The following is a 15,415-nucleotide window of genomic DNA, read 5'->3' on the forward strand; positions in this document are numbered from 1 at the left end:
GTCAGCTATGTACGAAAAAGTCTATCCGCAGAAGTATGATTGATATTAAGGAGTTCAGTCGCAGTCTCTTGGAGAGCTACAAGAAAAATAATTATCCCCAGCGAGACATCGACAGCGTAAAATAAAAGCACACTGTCAATACTGTTATTTGTAGCGCGCCTGTTAAATCTTAGTATTTACAGCGTGCGGCACGCTGCGGATAGTGGTGAAACAGCGCTAATCGAGAAGTCATCATCCGTTTCTGGTAGAGGTTGAGTAATCCATTGTCTCCCACATAGCTTCTGGTTTTCCCCAAATTTTTCTCCGATCGAAACCCTCTATTTTCTGCCTAAATTTTTTTTAAAAAATTTCGGTAACCCCATCGCTGCAGGACATCTTCTCCGATTGAGCACATCGAAGAAACAGGTCTTATAGCTTATGATCGAAAATTAATAGGATTCAAAATGCTAGTTCGTCAAAATCAAATCGAACCGTATGTTCTAATTCCCTTGATTATTTTGGGATTTGACATTTCATCAGAACCCACGCAGTAATTTTCATTTCTTTTGTGGGTCTTATTTCTTGTCTACGGCGACCTCGTTTTTTGGGCAAAAAGTATTTTCTAATTGAGTTGTGGAAGGGATTGATACTAAAGGTTCCACCTTTTTCCTTTTTTAGTTTTTGTTGTGTTTAGGATTTTCAGTGTTGTGACGAGGGTGTGAGGCCGCAAGAGAGTGAGTTGAAGCTTTCAGATGGAGGCAGACAGGTAATTTACCTTTACACACTTTATTGATCAATACAAAGTAAATTCTAAAGGAAAACTTATCTTAATCGTGTATATCGACTTTCTCAGTTTCTTCTGTACTTATACTTTGATTCTATTTTGTATATATTTTCTCTATGCTTTCCTATGTTTAATTTGTATTCCTATCTTTAAATTTCCGAGTTCGAACTCTACATTTGGTTGATGATATCTTGAACAAATAAAAACAGCACATTTTGGTCAGCTGCCCTTTTCCATATTGCTATTTCTTGATAATGAATCTAAAACTCCAAGGATTCCAGACCACCACATGATAGTATATTTTCCTATTGGGTATGTCAAACTTTTTCCCTTGCCTCAGTTGTGAGGCTGGATTTATGGGGGACGGGGAGATGGCAGCCATGAAAGGAATTTTTTTTTAGAAAATTTATGTTTAACTGGCTGCAAGTTTTGCCCTCCATAATCTATTTTTATGGTCTATCTATACCTCCCTGCACCGAATTCTTGTATCCTGACTTTGATCAGGTGCTTTGTTTCATCCATTTAAACAAATGGATTACAAATGCTCATTTCATGTGCTTTGCAGGTGAAGCCCGGTGGACCAGTTTCTGACAAAGGAAAAAAGGATTACAGTTAATGTGAATAAAGCAATAAACCTTATCAGGGATGTCATAAAGGTACACAATTTTGGTAAGTAGCTGGGACGTCACTGAATGTATTTCTGGGATAAAATCAATTGCATATCGTGTAATTTAATAATCTTCTCGAGGCAATGCTTGGTATGGATGAAATATGTAAAATGCTTTTAGGCTTCTAACAATGAGGCTTTGTGTATTTGAATGAGATATGTTTTACTGCCACCTGATCTTATCAGGGACAATAACATTCATAAATTTATCTATGATGCTGCTTTTAGTTTGTTAGTTATTTCATTCAATTGCGATGAAGAGGCGTATTCAGTATTCTGTCCATATTTCTTATCAAATGTGTGCGAAAATGAGCAAATAAAGATTAAAAGAACGCATGCTCTCTGCATGCTAGGTTATTTTTTTATAATGTTTGGGGCTGCAGCTTTTGTTCTATGTCATATGTGAGAACAGACTCTCTGCATGCTTGGATCATATTTTATAATGTTTGGTACTGCAGCTTTTGTTCTGTCAGATGTTCAATTAGTTTCTGAATTTTTTTTTTCTGAACCTGACATATATGTGGGTTAGTGGGCTGGAATTTCAGAAAATTCTAGTGATCCTTATGGTCGTATCATTCGTATATTATGTGCAGAGTATGGGAGATATATTTCCAGAAGTTGCAGTCCTCGGTAAAATTACTTACCATGTTCAGTATTTTAATTATGATCAGTCCTCGGTAAAATTACTTACCATGTTCAGTATTTTAATTATGATGAAATCTTTTTAGCTAAGGCCTTCGTGCTAGACCTTTGTAAATTTAACATTGGCACATTAATTTGGGTCAACTCGCTAAAGCAAATTTTTTTATTAGGCCCTCAGATACCCATGGGACAGATTCTTGAAAATTTGCAAGGTATATTATCTTTAGTTACCATTTAATTGTTGAATTTTCCTTTTGAAATTACTTAGAATTTGTATGATATAATACATCAGTTTATGTTTCTATTTTCTTGCGTGGGTGGGTGAAGTTTACGTAAATCCACCCCACGTGCGTCTACTTCGATAGCCTATTACTTCACATGCGTCTAATTCGGTAAATAATTAGGTATTATTTCGGATAATATTGGAAGTATATTAGAGAAATTTTACAAGTGTTTCCTACTGGAATGCCATTGCCAATTAACATATGTTTACTTTCGGCTTTCGTAACCTACATGCTCTTTCTATTTGTCAATCTAGATGTGTATCCTTGCAAGCTTCAAATTCAAGATTTGCATGAAGAAAAAGATGGATACAGCTTTCATGAAGAACATCTATTGAGGAGAAGAGATCGATGCGGTTTCAAGATATTAGCATAGTTTTATTTGCTAATGTGCATGAAATTAGGATTAAATATTGAATATTGAATAATTTACCATACCAAATATTGTATATTAAATTTTGTTTTCAAATTTCAAAATTTGAGAAATTTATGATATTGGAAGTTGTATTTTTTTTTTTACTATGCTATTTTCCGTGGCGCGCATTTGCATGCCGCTGATTCTGCTTTTCGCGGCGTGCCGCGGATGCTGTTTTCCACAGCGCTCAATTGCATGCCGCAGATTCTGCTTTCCGCAGCTCGCAATGCGCGCCGTCAATAACATCTACTATCAACAACTTTGAGTTGTGCAGCTTGGCTCTCTGAACAGTTCGGCTTTGTGAGAAACCGATTCAGTTTAGCTCCCTAAACTGAATACAATTTACCAAGTGAACTCAGTTTGATTACTTTGACTGGGTGATGATTTCATTTTGGCTTTGGCCAAAGTCAACTCAGTTTACTTCTGCAGTTTTACTCGGAAACTTGTCCAGTCTTCTTCTTCAGTTCTGGTCGTGGACAATTGCAGTTTACCTCTGAATTTTACTTATGTAGTTTTGTCAACATCAAAACCACGTATGTTCCAACACGTATATCCGCATCAATAGTTGCTAGTAATGGAATTTTGAGGATCAATATATGGTACAAATTATTTGGCTTCAATGAATGGGACATTCGGCCAGTTCCCCTCTGAAATTAGGGAACATACCTTTTGGTCTGCTGCCATGTTTGGAATAGGTGGAATAAGTTCATGGCATCTCGGTAGCCATTTGTCCAAGAGTATTCTTACTGATTTTCCATCTACCACAGTACTTTTTCCATTAACTCCTTTTTCTATTAACTAGTATTTCACTCGTGCGATGAACGTACTATATCTTATGTATAATATAAATAAATTTGAATCAATGAAAATATTGACTATAATATTAAAATGTTAATAAATTTAATTTTACAATGAGTAATAAGAATAATAAGGTTAAAAAATTACTTTTTAAAACGGCAAAAAAGTTCAGCACACTTTATCTCAAAGTAAAAAAACTGCATTTTCAGTGATGTCAACAACTCTCACTTGTATCTTGAACCTAATGAAAGAATGATTCAAAAATAAGTTTCATTAAATAATCAATGTAATATATGCAAATTATGATATATTTTTTTATCAACCCTCATAGTTCCTTGACTATCGAAATGGTCACATTTTTCACAGTAAAACTTTTCACCCACTGCATTGAGTTTCTTAGGACATTCTTTGCATGACAAATATTATCAATTTTCATTTGATTCCATGAATACTATTTTTGCAGGTACCCAAAAACTACCTACCTGTAAACAGTACAAATAAATATTCAATTACAAATACTCATATTATTAAAAAAAAAATTCAATCACATTCACACCTCGTCGTTTTCAGACGATTGTTCTATATATAGTCCTGAAAATATCCTTTGTATTTCTAAGTTTCTCAATAAAAGTTCGGGCACATGACAATGACATTGTGTTGATTGAATTCTCTGGAGTACTGCTTGAGGTGATCCTAAATCCGAAAATAAATTGATTTTATGTAAATTATCAAAATAAATTTATTAGAATTTTAAACAAAATGAAGTAATATAAAAGTAATATTACCTCTTTAAAAATTCCAGAATTTTGCGTATTCACCATTTAACATCAATTTGTTGACATAAAATATATTTGAAACACCTACTTAATTCACCTTTATATCTTCTTGCACGACACATTTGAAGAACCACAATCACCGACTCATCACCAATTGTATTAAAAAACGTCATCATTTCATCTACAAAACTTTTCCGCAAAGTGCATGGTAACTTGTTGTGCCTAAAAAATTATAAATATACATAGAATATATCTACATTAAAATTTCTTATGACCAAAAAAATGTTAGATTATAAATACTTTTACACTAAATCTTCAATGGAAAAATCAATTATCTTTGTAGGACGTCCATTGATTCTCTGTTTTTAGGGTTGTCTCTTGAAATCATTACAATAATCACATCTAAAAAACACACAATAATCAATAAACACATTAATATTTAATAATAAAATGCCATCATTTAAATTCACGAAACTTCAAAAATTAAACATACCAAAAAGTTATTTTCATCGATGATTTATGTGTTTGTCAAATCTTTGAAGTTCTTGAATTCAAATATCTTTGACGAAAAATTATGATCTTTTATTTCGCATACATTTGTTTTGTTGATGAGATTAATTTTGTATATGCTTGAGGTGGTTTTGATTTTTATTTTATTTTGTGCAACGATCATGTCTTTGATGACATAAAAACGTCTTTCTTTGAGTATTGACCTCAATTTGTCAATGACACCATATTTTATGGTTGCATGTATGCGTGTTCCCTGAAAGCGAGAAAAAACATAACAAATCGAAGTTAGATTGATGATAAATTTAAATCGCAAATATTTTATGTACCTCAACATCTTGGAATATACATTCCATTGTAGGATCTTCCTTGCTTTTATATGGAGGTAGATCATAACAACATATTAATCATAATTTCAGTGGCCAATACCAATCTGAAAGATTTATTTCACGAATAACTTTGAACAAGGTGCCATTTGGTGAGTATCGAGTGGAAACTATGTTGTGATTTTTTGATTGAAGTTGAAAATATAATTATATTTATACAATAAGTGTGCTCAATTAAATATTGAAAATGTTCTATATTTTTGATAATTTGTAGATTTTTTTTATTTAAGAATGGGCCGAGAAGTTAGTAGTGATTGTATAGTTTTAATAACGGTAGTGATTTTTTATGCTTTTAATTACGGAATTATAGATAGTGATTTTGTATAGTTTTAATTATGGTTGTTATATTTTTGTATGTTTTTTTTATACGGAATTAAAAATGCAAATATTATTTAATTTTTAATTACATAATATTGTGATTAGGTTTGGAATTTGAATGTTTTGTAAAGATTCCTCCCTAATCAAAATATGCCAAATATAAAATAACTGATTTAATAATTTGTAGAAGTATGATTTTTTTAAGTCAATCTTTTTTTTAATGTTTATTTATGATTTTTAAATTTTTTCTGAAAGAAAATATTATCAAGGGAATTCCTAAATCAGAGAATAATTTAAATAATATTGTGTAATTTTAATTTAATTATATATATATATATATATATGAAAAATTATGGAATGTTTAATTATATAAATAGAATATGCAAATATTATGGAATGTTCTATATTTTTGTTATTTTTTAGATTTTGTAGTATTTAAGAACGGGCCAAAAAGTCAGTAGTGATTTTGTATAGTTTTAATTACGGTAGTGATTTTGTATAGTTTTTAATTACAGATTTATAGATGCAAATATTATGTAATTTTTAATTAAATAAATATTGTGATTAAGTTTGGAATTTGATTTTTCTGTAAATCCCAACCTAATCAAAATATTTCAAATATAAAATAATTGATTTAATAATTTTTAAAAGTATGATATTTTAAAACTATCTCTTTCCGTTTTTGTTCTGAAAATTTCCATTTTCGAATCTTAGGTTGAATTTTATTTTAAATGTTTATTTGTGATTTTTAAATTTTTTTTTAAAGCAAATATTATCAAAGGAATGCTGAAATCAGGGAATAATGTAAATAATGTTGTGTAATTTTAATTGGATATATATATATATATATACATAAATAGATGCAAATATTACGTAATGTTTAATTATATAAATATTGTGATTTAATTCCATAATCAAAATCGGAAATATTTTATATTTTTGTTATTTTTAAGATTTTATTGTATTTAAGAATGGGTCGAGAAGTTAGTAGTGATTTTGTATAGTTTTAATTACGGTTGTTATTTTGTATGTTTTTTATACGGAATTAAAAATGCAAATATTATTTAATTTTTAATTACATAATATTGTGATTAAGTTTGGAATTTGAATGTTTTATAAAAATTCCTCCCTAATCAAAATATGCCAAATATAAAATAACTGATTTAATAATTTGTAGAAGTATGATTTTTTTTAAATCAATCTTTTTTTTTCGGTTTTGTTCTGAAAATTTTCATTTTTCGAATCTTAGGTTGTATTTTATTTTAAATGTTTATTTATGATTTTTAAAATTTTTTTGAAAACAAATATTATCAAAGGAATGCTGAAATCAGATAATAATGTAAATAATGTTGTGTAATTTTAATTGGAAATATATATATATATATATATAAATAGATGCAAATATTATGGAATGTATATGAATATTGTGATTTAATTTCGTAATCAAGATCAGAAATGTTTTATATATTTTTTATTTTTTAGATTTTATAGTATTTAATTAATTAAGGGCTGAGAAATATTTCATGATTTTGTATGATTTTTATTTACGAAATTATATATATATATATATATATATATATATATACAAAGATTACGGAAATATACATAAAGACTACGAAATTATATATTTATATATAAATATATGTAAATATTCATGCGTAATTGAAAAATGATATATAATTTACGGAATGATGTTTATATGTTTATATATATATATTTATGTTTACATTTATATTAAACATTTTTCGAATATTTGGAATTTGTTTTAAATAATTCATGATTTTCAAAAATATTTTGAAAAATAAATATTGTAAATGTATATGTATGTATATAAAAAATATATGTATATAAAAAGATGCAAAGATTATGGACTTATTAATGTATATATATGTATATAAAAAATGCAAAGATTTTGTAATTTTTAATTAAATGAATATTGTGATTTAATTATGGAATGTTTGATTTCCGTTTTTAATAATATGATTTTGGTGGGATTTTGCCAAAAATGGCAAAAACTCAGTTATTATATATATATATATATATATAGATAATAATACCAAATAGCTTTTGGAGTTTTGAAGTATCGGCCATCTTTTTGTTTTTGTTTTGTTTTTGTTCTTTTAAATGTTTTTACTGTGAAACTGTTTTACGGGTCAAATTTGTGAGACAGATTTCTTAATTGGGTCCACATGAAAAATGTTATTTTTTATGCCAAAAATAATAATTTTATTTTAAATTTAATCAGGATTGACCCGTATCACAGATAAATATCCGTGAGACGGTCTCACAAGAGACCTACTCAAAACCAAAGCATAATCCGAGGGAAAAATATCGATGTGATGCTTAATTTGGAGATCGTGCTTGTTTAGAACTGCATGAATGCCTAAAGTAAAATAAATTGAGCATTATTCAACAATAATAGGCGAAAGTAATGAAGTATTCAAAACCCACAAGCATCCAAGAAAATTTGGCTCACATGATTACGTAATTTCAAACCGGCGATATATATACTCCAAACTTGACATTTATATCTATTTTCTCTAGTCCAAAACGGGAGCTATATATTCACATTTCAAACTCGCGAGTTATATATATATATATATATATAGTAATGACAGGGGCGGAGTCAGGATTCCAAACTAGGTGAAGCTCGCTCCGTCCCGTGTTATTAATAATTAGAGTGAATATTACATTCAAATCGAGCAAAACATTCTAAACTAATTATCGAAAAATTAAACCGAATACACTGAATTTTACTACAAAATGGAACAAACTAGACCAATTTTTTTTTTATTTCAGTCGAAAACTGAATTAACTGAACTTATAAATTTTTTTAAAAAAAAATCAAGCTTTTACAAACAAAATTTCACATAAAAACTGAACTAAATAAATTTAAAATTTATTTTTAAAAAATATATATATATATATATATTCAAGTCTAGTTATATTATATCCAATAAAATTTTATTAAAAATTCATAAAATGTATATCCTAATAAACTTTGTTAAAAATTTAATAATATTATTTTTTTTTATAAAAGTTCGATTTCTCAGTTAACCAAATTAAAAATTTATGTTAAAAATCGAAAAGGAACTGAATTAATCAATATTTTAAAACTAAAATTAATTAAAATTTCAAATAAACACAAACCAAATTTTCAAATTAATTCAGTAATTATATTATTTCGATTCAAACAGATATTTTTTCACGTTTTTACTGTAATAGATGTCTGCTATATTGGTTAAATAACTTGATATTTTGTTATTTTCTTCATTTCCTAAGTTAATTAAATAGAAATCTAATCATCCCAAAAATTTTCAACAAAGAATTATTTCCAAATCTCATAATTATTTAGTTTTTGGTCATTCTAAATAAAAAAATAGCAATACAAGACCAACAATAATTACATCAATAATTCTCAAATATTGCAACCAATTGATTATTTTTCCCAAAATTCGCGACAATAGATTTTTAGGGTAAAAATCCAGACTCATGTACATCATTAGTCAATATTATGACAATTGAAATAAGGGAAAATTGCAAATTTAGTCCTGTATGTTTGTCATTTTGCGATTTTGGTCATCTATGTTTTCACATTTCAGTTTTAGTCCTGCATGTTCTGATTTTTGGAAATTTCGGTCATTTTTATTCAAAAATGCTTACATGGAACTGTATACGTCAACTCCACATCAGCACTGAATTGGTGTCACGTCAGCGCCACGTCGGAAAAAGGACTAAAATTGCCAAAAAAAATAAAGATAGCGGACTAAAACTGAAATATAAAAATATAAAGGACTGAAATCGCAAAATGAAAAATATACAGGATCAAAAACGCAATTTTTCCTTGAAATAATTCCAATTAAATATGCAACATAATTTTAGATTTGCCAATTTTACTTCAAAATCGCATAATTTTGAAAGCTAGAATAATAAACCAAACAATAAATTGGAATGAATTGTGATTTGCGAGAGTTGTTTTATTTTAAATTTTTTAATAGCTGGAGCTTTTTTTTAAAAAAAAGCATGGGGCTGCAAAAAAAAAAAAAAATAAATTAAACTACTAATTTTTTTTTTTTTTAAACAATAGGTGGGGCTGGAGCCCACCCTAGCCAAAGGGTGACTCCGCCCCTGAGTAATGATCACCTGCACCCTAGGGTGCAGGGTTTTTTGTGTGCGACCACTAAAATCCGGTATCGTGTTTTTTTTACACTAAAACCCGGTCGCACACGAAAAACCCTGCACTCTAGGGTGCAGGTGATCAAAATTATATATATATATATATATATATATATATATATATATCTATATAATATATTCCAAACTTGACCTTTATATATATCAATATTTACTGGTCCAAAATGGGAGCTGCTAGCTGCTATTCACATTTGACAAGATCAAGCCAAACCGCAATAACCATACACGTTAGAAGTACTTTAGATACCACATAAATCCATTCACATCCACCATTATTTCAAGATCACATAGCTACGGTTGGCACCCCAATAACATGAAAAATCCAGTCTATAAATTATAACAGTGGGCGACAGATTCAAGATTTTAGGTTTCGGAGAGTCTAATACTAAGTGATAAAAATAATTATTATACGTTGTATATAACTTTCCATAACAAAAACATAATAAGTGTAAAAATTAGATAACTAAGAGGATGTTTGACTAATTTATTAAAAATAAATTATAAACTGGTTTAGGAGCTTATAAGCTGTAAAAAAATATTTTAAAAATAATAAATTGTTAAAATGATTGGATTAACTTATTTTAAACGAATTAAAAATGTCGATGTATTTTTTTTTGTCAAAATTACCAAAAATAGTATAATACTATGAATGATATTTAAAAACAGTTTTAAAATTTTATCATAAATATTAAACGTATATTACAAAAAAATTTCATATTTTAATTTAGAAAATTGATATTCTTTGAAAATTTTAATTTTAAAAATATTTAATATTTAATAAGTGAAGGACATGGCAGGAATTTATGAAAATATAAAAGGCTATTTTAGACAAGTAAAATTTTAAAATAAGATATTTTTTTAAAAAATAGGGTCACCCTAGCTTTTTTAAAAATATTTTTAAACAACTTATTTTGATCCTTTATAAGTTGTCTAACCAAATTTTTACCAAACAAATAATAAGCAAAAAATGTAGTCTATCCTTTGTTTGTGTGTTAATTTCCTTTACTTAATGCTTTCTTTTGGTGTAGAAAAAGGAAGGAGATCTATAGGATTCGAACTTGAGTTTAAGTGCAAAAAACAAACAAACAAACCTACTATTCCACAATATGCATAAATTTAACTTGAAAAAATTCCTATTGTAATAATGTAATTAAAAATTTTCGAGGTCATGGCCGCGGGTCCTAGTCTAAGAGCATCCACATAAGTTTCCGTACTCAAAATCTAAAATTTAGAATAAAAAGCTATTTTATTAAACCTGGATATCCACTTTTTGCTACATAATACATTAGTTTTCTTATAATTTATTGGATCATTGTTTTTTATTATATTTTCTTTGCCTTCTATAATTTTTTATTACTATTTTTAAAATGGTTAGAGGGTGTGCGAATAAGGATGGCAATAGGGTAGGACGATGACGATGATATGTCTTCCACATCCATGTCCCCGAATTCAAAACACATCCTCATCTCTGCCTCGTTCCCCGCTTTTTCATACCAGGGATTCTCCATTCTCATACCCGTCCTCATACTCGTTTATAATAATAATAATAATAATAATAATAATAATAATAATAATAATAATAATAGTAGTAGTCATGCTTTATTAGTCATTTTTATTATAAAATACATAAAATTTTGGTAAAATTTAATATAAAGAATATTATTCAATTATTATAAAATGCAATATTTCAGTGCAAAAAAATTTGATTCTAAAATAAATTTAAAAATTAATCACAATATTTTAATTAATAAATATCTTTTACCAACCAAAATTATTGTTTGAATATAAAATATTTTATATCAAAATTTATAATTTGAGTATTTCTCAAAATAAATAATAAAAGATACATATATTAATTAGATAGTTTACTTATGTACATAACATGAACAAAGTTCAATAACATTTTTATGTTATAAAAATTATATTATAAAGAGAATATATTATATATAATATATAAAAATAATGTTTAGAAAATGAATTTGATTCCGTAATAAAGAATTTTATAGTTCATCATGAAATCTAAATTTGTGGAATGAGTAGGGTAGCTGATGTATAGTTTTTTTTTTTTAATGTAAAATATAAAATTTAATCTAAGGTAAAATCTTGTTTTGTGGGATCTGATGATGTGAATGCTCTAAATCTACCCTGCCTAACACTACAAGAAAAGCGTATGTTTATCTAAAGTCTACTGTCTACCTATGAAGTTTGAATTTTGAATTTTGTTCATATCACGGGCAATATATTGCTCACCTCACCCTCAATCAACTTTTGTGCTTATAAAAAGGGCACTAAACAAACCTTTCATTTATTAGTCATAATATAACCTTTAGTTCTTTGTAGCTCAACATGTTCCCAAGCAAGGCAATTCTCCATCTTATTTTATCGCTTCTGCTTCTCTTTCATGTGGCCTCCACGGTGACAGCTGCTAGAGACTTGAGCCTCGCCTCCATCTCAAACATGGAAGGTAATATATATTTCTTCGAAAATAATCACATATCTACAATGAATTAATCATACCATGCATAATTCTCCTCTAGTACATATTCGTACGTACGTGCATGACTTCGTTTGGTGATTCAAGAAATTTAGTTTAGATGGTCATCGGACCTATTGATATTTGATATAGTGAAAATAATTTGTTGGTCTATTAACTTATCCGTTAAATTTCTGTCACGACAGCATTATATTGAAATAAAACTGAAAACCCAAAAACTCAAAGCCAGTCTACCTAAAACCAACCTATGAAAACTAATGAACCAAAACCTAAAATAAGAAAAGTTATAATTAAGTAGACTAAAAAATTAACTACCAATTATTGATGGTAGTGTATTATTGATATTTTGAAAACTACAAATGACATCGTGTTTTTTTTTTCCCTTCATCTTGCTTGCTACTGTTGGTGCAGTGAAAGTTGCAAGACGCAGTTTGTTGGATGTGAAATATGCAGCTCCTCCTCCTCCTTGTAGAAGAATTTGCCTTGTTATGGGAGAACCCGTTTGCTGCATTCATTGAGTGTGAAGGCTGCATGCAGATGAAGGACATTAAACCATAGCCATGCTTTAAATTTCCTTCCAATTATGTACTAGTACTGCAGTACTATATATATATATATATATATAAACACTAAAAATAAGGATTTGGGAGATACAAGTGCCCAATATCGTAAATTTCCTTCATGTTGTACTTTTAAAATTAACTAATGCATGTCTTATTTGTGTTCCATACTGGTTGTTGAAGCACATTAAGTGTGATATATATCCGTGGTCAAATTTGCTACATAATAATAAATAGATAATTTCGAATTCAGTTCCTCGTGATTTTTTGATGCGGCTCCAATTTCGTCCTTTATTTTTCAATTGACCTAATTTATTTCTCCAATTTTCGAACGATTTCCGAAATCGGTGCTTCCGTCCCATTAGCAGTTAAAATAGAAGGGATAATTTGTTTAGTAGGTGAAAATGACATATTGAATTGGTTGCTTTTATTGTGCGAAACTCTCATTTAAAAAAAAAATATATTTATGTTTTATTTTTATATTTAAATTAAAAAAATATTTTAAAAATAAAATTAAAAATAGAGTTTCAAGATTAATTTTTGTACCAAGTATTTTTTATTCTTTGTAATAATTTATTATTTATGTTTAATGTTTACAAACATAATTACATATGTTAAATATTTATATTTGATATCTTAAAAAAATTAAAAGTTATCTAGTTCGTATCTTATTATTAAATAAAAGTAAATAATTAATTATATTTGATATCAAATCAGTTATTTAGTATCAAAGATATTGCATAAATTTTATTTAAAGAAATTATTAGAAAACACGTTAAGAAATGTGCTTATTGGATATTTTATTAAATAAAAAAAACCGTAATAAATTTTATTTGCATATAATAAAATTATAAAAAAGAAAAAAACTGTAGATATATGATTATTTATGGTCTTTATTTTTTTATGATATTTTTTTAGGTCCCTATAATTTAAAAATATCATAAATTAGTCCCCAAATATATATTTAACCCTAAAATAAATGATGAGAACTAATTGTGTTGCAATTTTCAAAGTTTAAGGACTAAAAGTGTTGCTCTGAAATGTTAGGGACCAAAAATATTTTGATATGAAAGTATAGACTAAAATGTAGTTTTTCCCTTTTTATTGTTGACTCTTTTTACGTTAAAAGATTAAAATTTTCAAACAACTCACAATTTTTCACATGATTCACCTTAAAAAATCTAACTATATCTTAATAATATATTCAATATTCCAAGGTTAGAATTTTCAAATGTAACACAAACTATAATACTACAACAAAACAATAGTCGAATCAAACATATTTCATTATATTAAATTCGCACATGAAAAGAAAAATAAATAGTAATGGTTTAACATCAATATTCGAGCAAAGCCTGATAATCAATCCAATTTATGCATAAAAATACAATTATGAATTCAAAATATAACGTTTGATGAAAATAAAAAATCTCAAATCAAATTAATTAATACAAAAACGAAAACAACATTTTCCTCAAGAAAATAAATACAAAAAACGAAAATAGTATATCTCCAAAAAATTATATGATAGGATCGGTTTCATTGTAGAGGGGGGATCGATGAATACACTTCAACAAATTTTGATCAAGCAAGATTCGAATTCAATCGGATTAATGATTGAATTCCTGTCTTATCTTGGTTTCTATGCAGATTGGTAAACAAAAAGGATGTGCGGAAATATGCCAAAGTGCAGATTATGAACACTGATTTGAATATGTATGCAAAAATGATAAAGTAAAGTAAACTAATGAAAGGACACAGAGATATGTTTCTGGATGTTCGAAGATTTCAATGACTCATACATCGTCACCTCTTCTTCCTCCTCGGAAGGATAGCCTAGAAGACTTTGAATTTTACAATCAACTTGCAAAACCCCACTCCAAGACTAGGACTTATACACAATTTTCTATCTTAGAACTCATAGTTACAACACAATGACAGTCCTCAACTGATAAAATAAAAGTGTGTTACAACTCGATTTCAATTTCACAATGTGATCCTTGAATGATCAGAATAACAACTGTAGAAGTGTGCTTCGAGTTTCTTGATCATTTTAGCTTGTAAAACTTTGAGACTATATTGATGTTCTTGAATGCAAAGATCAACGAGCAAGAGAGATCTTCTTCAACCGATCAATATGCCTATTTATAGGCTCGAATTCCAACAATAATAATTTTGAATTGCATCATAGATCATTTGAATTATTCTCGTTGATTTTTTTGCTTTTGTTTTTGCCAACATTCTCTGCAAAAATTATAATCTGAAATCGTGACATTATGTTGCAGGTATGTCAGTTTACAGAAGAATTTATCCACTTAGATGAACTTATAGTCGTTTCTCTTAACTGCTCTTGTGTTTCTGGGAACACTTGATGCAATAGGTATACTGTTTGGGCAATCAGTTTACTTCCCAAACAATTGATTAGTACAACTGTTGTAGTGAACTAAACTGATATCGTGATTAGTTGAGCGATTCTTTTTTATCAGTTTAGCGCTTCTCTTTATGCGACCATTTTAGAGTTTCTTCTTTGCGATAGTTTAGCGCTGCGATTTGAGCTATGAATATATCCGCTTAGTGTTAGTTTGCAAACACCAGAATTTGAAGTTTTCAACAA

The 15,415-nt window shown here is 28.1% G+C and overlaps 2 long non-coding RNA genes across 3 annotated transcripts; both read left to right on the top strand.

Moving 5' to 3' along the window:
- The first annotated feature begins 227 nt into the window (after positions 1-227).
- LOC140892628 (uncharacterized) lies at positions 228-2,780 on the top strand. 2 transcript variants are annotated; one of them, XR_012152864.1, is made up of 6 exons: positions 228-472; positions 658-745; positions 1,329-1,432; positions 2,024-2,060; positions 2,243-2,284; positions 2,611-2,780. It is a non-coding gene; the product is annotated as an uncharacterized lncRNA (long non-coding RNA). The 2 variants fall into 2 exon arrangements; XR_012152863.1 differs by having other exon boundaries at positions 228-405.
- Positions 2,781-11,870: 9,090 nt separating this feature from the next.
- LOC140893112 (uncharacterized) lies at positions 11,871-12,969 on the top strand. Its single transcript, XR_012153025.1, has 2 exons — positions 11,871-12,211; positions 12,653-12,969. It is a non-coding gene; the product is annotated as an uncharacterized lncRNA (long non-coding RNA).
- The last annotated feature ends 2,446 nt before the right edge of the window (positions 12,970-15,415 follow it).

This window comes from Henckelia pumila, chromosome 3 (genome assembly GCF_033568475.1).
Source record: "Henckelia pumila isolate YLH828 chromosome 3, ASM3356847v2, whole genome shotgun sequence".
Lineage (NCBI taxonomy): Eukaryota > Viridiplantae > Streptophyta > Magnoliopsida > Lamiales > Gesneriaceae > Henckelia > Henckelia pumila.